General features: G+C 32.8%; 2 protein-coding genes across 4 annotated transcripts in view; one reads left to right on the top strand and one right to left on the bottom strand.

Moving 5' to 3' along the window:
* LOC108736879 (epithelial discoidin domain-containing receptor 1) overlaps positions 1-9,794 on the bottom strand; it is a 406,840-nt gene that overhangs the window by 319,598 nt on the left and 77,448 nt on the right. The window lies entirely within an intron of this gene.
* LOC108736878 (discoidin domain-containing receptor 2-like) overlaps positions 5,052-9,794 on the top strand; it is a 45,135-nt gene continuing 40,392 nt past the window's right edge. For all 3 annotated transcript variants that reach the window (XM_018469472.2, XM_018469471.2, XM_018469470.2), the window contains exon 1: positions 5,052-5,193. The gene's annotated coding sequence lies outside the window, so the exon portion shown is untranslated. The remainder of the gene's footprint in view (positions 5,194-9,794) is intronic.

The raw sequence follows: 9,794 nt of genomic DNA, 5'->3' as shown, positions 1-9,794 counted from the left end.
TTGAAAAAAAAAAATATGGTCACCTTACCTTTAACAATCTCTTACGAATACCTAAATTAACCATAATGGGATATAAAAATTAATGTAAAATTTAATGAATAATTCCCATACGTCATAAATCTAAGGTCAAATTCCTGCTGATTTACGTGAAGAGGGTCAATATTTTCAATATCTAACGGTGGAAACGTCAAGTGACAATTATTTCCCAATTTTCCCCCGTATACAGATGTTTCCTCACAAGAGAACAGGACACTGGCAAGATATGTGGTAATTGCTAAACATTAATGTCAAAACAAAAGGAAAAAAATGGCCCCATCAGACTGAAGAAATTTCTTCTACAGCGACGGAAAAAAATTGCGCAACATGCTTTGCCGAGAAAATAATGAATCTCCGTTTCAAATTACGACCTGCACATTGTGCATGACCGGTACTTTAAATCTTTAAAAGAAACAAGCCAAGTTCTTGCAGATGTCTTATTTCTATTTGGAGTAGGTAATAATGAATTAAATAGAGCCAATGGAACTATTTTGTTGTCCTAGTTCTCTGTAATAACAAATAATGTTTTTGCAACTATTTTCACGATGAACGTTTTTCAACACTGGTAAAAAAATAAACTTTTAATCCGAATGGAATTGTATGTAGTGTAGCATTTCTTATGGCCTGATCGATATGTGTTACGTAAACGGAGAAATTGTAATAAAGAATTAGGTTTGAATTTATTTACAAAATGTCCTTTCACTACTTATATGTAATAGTAGCATATTTATAGATCCTGCCCAAGCGCTTGCATATAATGTTAAACAGCATTCAGTGTTACACTTGCTATATTTAAATACCACACATTTTACTTTTAATCGAGTCAACATTGAACAAATAATTAATAATACAATTAATCATTTTTTCACAAATTCGCGAATATAACTAGCAAAATGTACTGAGTAAATTACAACTTTTATTAATTCCCTATTTTTCCTACACAAAAGTCCTTGCCACAACATTGTCTTTTAATTTCTGCATTTATTAATTTGCCTTTCGTAAATATTTGACCAATAATGGATTTCGTATGTTGATTTTTAAACTTACGATTAATGATATTTATGTATTGGACTTTGCTGGTAGGTGCTTAGTTTGAAACGTTCTGATGCGTAGCTATAAGAACAGCTGCACAGTCCTTTATAAGGAATCAATGGGCACATTGCGACCATACATCCTTCGAATCGCAGCAGGCAGCGTTCCATATATGACTACAAGCGAAAAAGAATTTACGCAATATATACAAAGACTTGCATTAGAAAAAGGTCACGGGGCCTACCACAACGGGCTTAAGTGATTGCCATTTTAGATATCGAAGTATTTTCTTGATATTATCAAAGACGACTAGTGAAAAAAACAACGGACAGACAGACACACGAGTGATCCTACAAGGGTTCTGTTTTTCATTTGAACGTATGGTACCCTAACCTAACGCGCAATATTGTTTTGATAAAAGATTTACCAAGTTATGTTCAGTCCATAGATTATTATTATTAATTTTCCTGTAATTTATAAGTAAAGAACTACTTCCTGTATTTTTTCAAAATTTTAAGTTCAGTAGCTTCGGAGATAGGAGGGCGGAATGGTCAATTTTCATTTGTTTTCTTAAACAACTTTAAAACTGTTTATTTTAAAATTATAAAAAAAATATATTTGAGACCCTTACAACAAGCCCTTTCATTTGGTATGTCACACGGTACAGTTTGCAAAACTTTTTTTTTAAATTTCCTATTGACCCCCCAGAAATAATCCCCATGTTCAAAATTAATTTATTTACGTTATGCGTCCGTATTTGGGTCACAGAAATTCGTATGTGTAAATACCCAATCTCAACTTAATTGGTCCAGGAGCAAATTGACTGTGACAGCCGGACAAACGGACACACGAGTGATCCTACGTATAACAGTTCCGTTTTTCATGCGGACGTATGGAACCCTAAAAACAATGATATACGTACTTAATGGAATGTACCTAATGCAAATTAATTTTGAAAACGAAAAATACAAAGATTTTTCAAAAATATATCTTATTATTTGAAAATTAGTTGAGAAAACATTTTTGATATATATATACTTATAGTCAAGTTGTTTTAAAGCTATATGCTATCACATTATTATCTTCCATTCTTTCCTGCCATGGGCTTCCTGTTGCCTACAACTTTTCTTATATTTTATCATTCCAAGTCTTCCTGTTCCTTTTTATTCCTTGTAGATATCTTTTTTGTCTAGATTCATTTGTCTCATCGTATGATACAGTCGAAACGACCCTACCTGCTTCTTTATTATCTCTTCCATAATAGACTTTACAATTAGCACTTCCCTAGTTAATTAATTTTTTACTCTACCCTCTCTAGTTACTCTTTTAATTTCATTGCGACGCGCTGATGAGATCCAAAAAGATCGAAATCGCGATCCGCGTCTGGCAGTTTCGACAGAATACAGACAACTTCGAATTATTTTGTTTCATTGAGGTATTTAATTCCTGCTCCTTAAAGCAGGAGAGTGATACAATAGAATGGAAAACAATTTGGCCAAAATTGAGTTCCTAACCAGGTAATCAATTTCAATTAAATGAATCCTAAACTGACTGTCAATTTGATTCAGAAATTCAGCACGGTGAATATAAATATTTTATAATTTTGTTCAGTTTTGCCAACCAAGGAGTAGTTTGAAAAAAACGCCACTGCATTTGGATAAAAGTTATTCTGTCTCGTTACTAAAACAGTGTTCTTTCATTCCATCAGCGACTGAACTTCTTACGTGGCCACATACCGAGTGAAATCATCTAAAGTGCAAGCACCGATGGCCGGCTCCTTATATTGCTCCGGTTGCACCGCTGTAATCAATTTCGCTTAATTTATTCACAGGTCTCCGCGCTTTCAGTTGCAGTCTCAAATGTGCGTTAAGGGAAATCTGTAAAAGGAAACCCTGGATACTTACGGTAGGTAGGTACAATGGCGACGTAAACCAAGCGACCGACCCATAACCGCGTACCTACCAGTTTAAGTCTCTGTGTATTAACGATGGTTTTGAGGAATTTTAAAATTTTAATATTCATAACAATGTCGACGATTTAAAATTCAAATTATGTGGTTACCGCGGCGGTAGTAATTAGTTTCTAGTTGAGAAAAACAAAGAATACAGGCCATTTTCTCGTACAGCACATTTTTGAATACCCAATTAGGGTTTAATACCACAAGGGAGTGGGTAGAAGTGCATATTTAAAGGTTACTGAAGCTTCTTAACCATCCTTTGTTTTTTTTATGGATCCCTTTACCCAATAAGAATCTCATATTTATGGAAAATAAAGGAAAAAAGAAGTTTATAAACTGTAAAAATTTTTAGTACGATTTTACAATATTTTTAGAAAGTTGTTAACGATTTAAAATAAGAAACGTTAATAAATAACCGAACAAAGTACATTAAGTTTTTGGTGAGCTACGTGAATACACATATAAAGATAGATCTTCCTGTGTCTTCCAGCAGAACCATGCAAAGTTTAAGATTACTGAATTTAGCTATTAGGTGCATACGTATGGATCCGGAAAATTGTTTTCTTATTTTAAAAATGCTGCTCCATATTCGCCAGTATTTTCTGATTAAGTTACTGTTTAGTAATAAGTATACTACATTATATTCTTCCTGTTCATGACGCCAGGAAAATGAAGCGAAAGAGAAGTAGACTGTTCCTGACAGTCCCGTAATTGTTTCCATTTAAAATATGATGTATGTATTTAAGTTTTCGTTCGGCTTTTCAAACAGAAAATTTCCAGTTGTTTTTCTTTATTATTAAACTGATGTCATGTCAAATCGTAATGGAATATTTGACAAAAATTTCATCGAAATCCTTAAATTTGTGTCGTTTATAAATAATATAAAAATGTCAGGGAAATTTCCAATTTATCGAAACTGCCTATGGCGTGCTAACGAGATCTAATATGTGCCTGTATGCTTATTTGTGTGCCTTTTGTGCAGATACTTGAGCTTTCTGTTAATTATTACACTTTGACTTACTTTTTTAAATTATATTATTCAAATTATTCAAACGAAAGGAAACAATTGCATTGTAATGAAAATAAGCCAGTGACCAGAAGTTGTGACTAACTAAGAAGGGATTTGAATTTTATCATGGAATGTTATGTCGGAGAAATTGAATAAATAAAGTAAATATTTACTGTTTATCTGTCAATAATTTGTTAATATATGATAAGATTTAAGAAGCACAATATTTGTAGGTAAAGTTATTTACGTATTGTTGGATGGATGATTCTATTATTACGATATTTTTAATTATTCTGATTTTTAATACGTACATCACATTACTCTTAACAACTGCTCTTAAAAAAAAGTTTTATAAGTTCTGTGTAGCGTTGAGGGGACCTACATCTTCCTGAGGAGTACACTAATAGTATCTACTTTCTCCAGTAATTTCGGCCAACGAAATGAAATTTACTCCTTTTGTTATTGAATGAACTTTTAAGAATTCTCCTTGTCCTTTTAAATGATTCAAAACATTATAAATAAAGGCGTCATTCCTGACAGTCACTATTATATTTAGGGGATAGAGGGGATAGAGAAATGACGATGTATTTTATATAATTTTTTATTCCCTATTTTAAAGTGATCCTTTTCAACATGAAAAGGACATCAAACTTTAAAAATGAAAGTTAATTTCTCTTTTAAAAGTGATTTATCAGAAGGCACCTTTCTATTTGTCGGGCGAGAATTCAATTTAATGATATGGAAACCTTAAAATACAACAAAATTTTGATTCCTAAAAGAAAAAACGATTTCTGTACATAAAACAATTTGAAATGCCGCAACCCTTCCCGCGCTTTCAAAGTTTCCTGTATTGTTTCAGCAGGATGCAGGATTCAATTCGTTCCTGCTGGATGGCGAACCGCGCCACAAACCGGGTTTCAAGCGTCCCCTGTAGAGGGCAACGTCTTGTACAAAGAGCCACTACTGTGTTCAGCGACCGGCGTCAGCGACGACGCTCTGAAAAGTTGAACTCTCGCTTCGGTCAACAATACTCTTGCCAGTTTCAATCAAGTCCGTGAATGTTTTGTGCGCTTTTGTGACGCTTAAAGCTCTCGCGTAAAACACGTGTTTCGAACATTTTTAGGCGATTAAGTTTTTCCATAAGTTTAAATTCAAAACTGTAAGTAATATTGTACTAATAGTTTTTGTAAAATTCTTACGAAATTTTTATTTTTCTAAGGAACTAAACGAATATTACCCGAACTTCATCTTTTTCTATAAAAATGAAATAAAAATAAGGAGGTAATAAATTTTGATCAATCATTTACAATAAATTTCTAAAATATTACCAAATACTAAATGGAAAGTCTAGATATTCGATAATCGAGATCACTTCTACCTTACAATAATTTACACCAAATAAAGCAGGCGAGGGTTTTGAAAATTTCTCAAATCAAATTTTGTATCAAAATTTTTGCCAATACACTTTGCTAAAAACGATTAATCTTTGTCTTTAAATTGTTATAATTTCGTTTATTTAAAAGTATTTTAAGTTTTTATAATAGTTATTCCATTTCAATTTTAATTTTTACTTTACCTTCTGAATTGAACAATTAATTCAAGCGTTTTAAAGAATTGTCGTTTGCTTGTCTTTTCTTTTCCGTGAAAATAAAATGTGTTGTTACTATTTTTCAACGTTTTTATAAAGATAGGTTTAACAGTATTGCTTTCTTTATCGGTTTTCAACGACAGCAGCCTGACACATGATTAAAATTCTTTTCGAATTACTTCACAAAAAGACTTCATAATTGTTCCCTAATTTACATTTTTGAAAACAATAAGAACTCAATTATACTTTATGAGTGATTAAATGCTACTTAAAAAATAAAATAAACATACAAATTTAAAATCTTTGAAAGCTTTTTTATCTCTTTACCTAATCATTATGGATTTGCTTTGAAATTTAATAACTTCTCATCACAAATGTGGTTTATTTGACCTAATTTCTGCATAAAAATGCAATTTTTGCTTCATAATCTTTAAAGAAGATCTATTCTCCTTATCTTTCCCTTAGATTGTATACTTGAGTTAGAAATTTGCACACCAGGCGCTTTATTCCAATAAAGAAAATGAGGTCTTCAAGTGTCCTTACTTTATGTTAACAATATCGCGCAATTCCAACGAATGTTTAGCTGTGGTACAGATCAGAATGTGTACAATTTTTGAAAAAACTACTAATAATTTATACAATTGCCTATTTATGACTTTACACTAGAATGGGTAGAAAAAATTAGGGCCAGATAACAAATTTGAGCGTTTTTGTGAAAACTCTGCTGAGGGTCGGACAAGAAGTGGTGCAAATTGGATAAAATCATTGAGGATCAGACTGTAAAACGACGAATAATTATTGACTAGGACCAGGCAACAAAAGGACACAATTTAATCGAAATTATTTGGGGCCAGAAATTAATGCCCACAATTGAATATAATTACTAAGAGTCCTGTGTAGATACTGTGGGCCAAAAAAATATATTAATTGCCAATATTCAAATGATTTCCCATCAATCACGTTTTGGAAGAACTGTGATTGTTGATTTTATGTTATTGGTTCTTGTGCTTCTTGAATGTAATTCGTTTAATAATATCCTTCTGCATACATACATATAACATGCACGTATCTACCTGGGCACATTGTACGAAAGTACATACATACGTCAAACAACACAAATAAAACTTAACACACTGACTCATGCCTGTAATTTCCGGTTTTAAAAGCGTTAAGCAGGACGCAATTTGATTTCCTGAGAGAATGTCGAAAAGGATAATGACGTAAAGGATAACACGATGAAGTGATAGAGGTTTTATCCTTGTCTGTTGACCATTGCCAAAAATATTACTTTTCGGATTGGATATTTGCGAATTAAAACGCCAAATAAAGAACGATTTTGCCTTGCAGAAACTGAAAGAGCTAATTGACAGTTAAGATGCTTAAACAAAAATGAAAGGGTTGTTTAGGTCTACTTCCGACATCCAGGATGTTACCGTTTAATCAGAACCTTGAACTGAAAGTTACCTATTGGAAAAAACTGCGTGAGTCTATATTCGGGTGTACGGTTGGTTGCAGATTCATATGTACGTCTTTTTTTAATGATAGCCTGGCCGGTAGATGGCAATTGTACCTGTACAGTTGTAATTAATGCTTTCTGGTGGCCAGTGAAGGTTTAATTGCGGTATTGCTTCATTACTCATCCACTAATAGGTCGTTTCTCTGCCAAAGGTGGGCATATCGCTGGTTCTATGTCCTGCGAGAGGAAGCACCAATGATTCATTAGTAACCGATAAAGATATCTAGGTACGCATATTGTATTTAAGTATCTGAATATGAATAGGTACCTACGTCCAAATAATCTCTATCTCATTAAGTACATCGCTTAAAATTATTACAATACCTAAGTAATATTCCTAACTTGGAACAAGATATCATTGTACCAGCAAAGTAAGCGCTCCACAAATGGAACCTACCATAGAACATGCCATAGTGGTGACGTAATTTAAATTGCAGTTTCAATAGGATACTGTATTGAAATAAATCGTTATCTGATAAGATAAATGAGCACGATAGTGTTACGATTGAAAGCAATTAAAAAAGGTCAGAAACAACTAAAGTCTCTCCTGATGAACGTATCCCAAGTCTTGAATTAGTTATTATGTAACTAATATTAATTGCCTATTATAAAATGGAATAAATACCTCCAGAAGATTTTATTTTTAATTGTTTGGTTTCATTAGAAATTTGACGACTGTAAGAATTATAAACTTGTTTAGCGTTTGTTATTATGGATTAAGAGCACGTTAGTGCTTACTTATCTAACGAAAATGTCAGCATTTATGTTTGAATTGTTTGCTTTATTAGCGTTTAGCTGTCCTCAATAATCACATAATTCATGGAAGAGATCATCCGTGAATACGTGAAGTATCTACGACAAATCAATAAGTGGACGTTTGACTATTTAATCGATAAACAGAATTAATGATGACGCAAATAAAATGAGCTTCTGAATTGAAACGGGAATATGTTTTTAAATTTACCTTTTATAATATTGTAATTAACTATTCTCATAGTACGTACCTCCATTCTTTCCTGAGCTAAACTTCGCATTTCCCTAAAACTAGAACATCCGCGTCCTTAACTATTTGATAACAGTAATCTAACCTAGGTCTACCTCTACCCCTCCTAACTCCTATTTTTGTTTCTGAGAAGGTGTCCTACCAACCTATGTCGCCTATTTTTTATTGACTTCCATAGAGTCCTCTGTTCTCCTATTTTTTCTAATACCTCTTCATTTCTAACCTTTTCTACCCACGTTATCCTCATCATTCGCCTATAACACCACATTTCGAAGGCTTCTAACCTTTTCTTTTCCGCCGCGCCCACTGTCCATGTTTCGCACCCGTACAACGCCGGGCTCCAAACATACACCTTTAACAATCTTTTTCGAATTTCTAAATTAACCGTCCGAACATAGAAGTGACTTCCTTTTCTTGGAGGCGACTCGACCCTGCGCTATCCTCTGCTTTATATCCCTACTACTCCTTCCGTCCTAACTTATCTGACTTCCTAGACATCTAAAATCAGCCACTTCTTCTAATTTTTCGTCTCCTATCTTTATATTCGCTCTTTCCCTGCTTTTTCTTCCCTTGCATACCAGTATTTTAGTTTTACTTTTATTTATTTTCATACAGTACTGATCTGTCATTACCGCTTCCATTTTATTTAAAGCTATCTCTAAGTCCTCCTTGCTAGATGCTAATACTGCTATATCATCTGCAAATCTAAGCATACTAATTTTTTGCCCCTGTATATCTATCCCTACAGTTGTACTGTCTTTAATGGTGTTCGCGTCTTCGATGTGTAGATTAAAAGGTAGCGGTGACAGTAATTCGGTCATATGTTTATTTTTAATTACCTTCTGAAGATGTTAATTGTGTTTTTAGTTAGAAATTGTAATACAGAACTTATCAAACACTCGTAGATTATTTATTTATATAATAGCTTTGCACATTTTAGCAAAAAACAAACGTATAGAAATGTGAACCACTTGATAGGTGTAGTACACATAGTTAATCTGTTACAATAATTTTAAGGATTAGCAATTTGTTATAAGTATTTTTGTCATCAGTTAAAGCATTTAAAAGATAATTAAAATAGTTCAGTGTTATTAATTGTTACTTTAAAGAATATTCGGAAAACTAACAATTCTAGTTATAAAAATTAATTAAATTAGCAATAAAACTTTCATTACAATATCCTAATATCATCAAAATATACCCGCTGAATTAGCACGTACATGGAATTTCAATTTGAGATCACATTAAAGATAACCTTCTGATCCTTTTCCATCCCCGTAGAATAAAATTGATTTTAACTGACTTTTGCCTTTTGAATGAGCGTTTTGCAGAAACCAAAAACTTTGTTGTTTTGTCTATCCGTTATAATTCGAAACGTTGAATTGCGATTACGTATTTGAAACAGAATTCTAATACCGTCAAAAACAAAGGGAAACATTTGAAAATGTTTGACGTATCTACCTATATGAACAGAGATCAAAAACAAACAAAGTGATTAACGTTGATAATACGTGCGCCATTCTGTAGATAAAATATTACTTAGTTAACTCAACTTGTAATAAACTACAGGAAACTTTATTGATTACACAGCAATGGATTTTGTCAATCTCTTGGTTGTAATTTAGAATTAATTCTGCGCCCCCATTTCTTGGT

The sequence above is a fragment of the Agrilus planipennis genome, unplaced genomic scaffold (assembly GCF_000699045.2).
Source record: "Agrilus planipennis isolate EAB-ADULT unplaced genomic scaffold, Apla_2.0 scaffold106, whole genome shotgun sequence".
Taxonomy (NCBI): Eukaryota; Metazoa; Arthropoda; class Insecta; order Coleoptera; family Buprestidae; genus Agrilus; species Agrilus planipennis.
The sequence above is the reverse complement of the archived record's forward strand: the minus strand, read 5'-3'. Positions and strand labels throughout refer to the sequence as shown.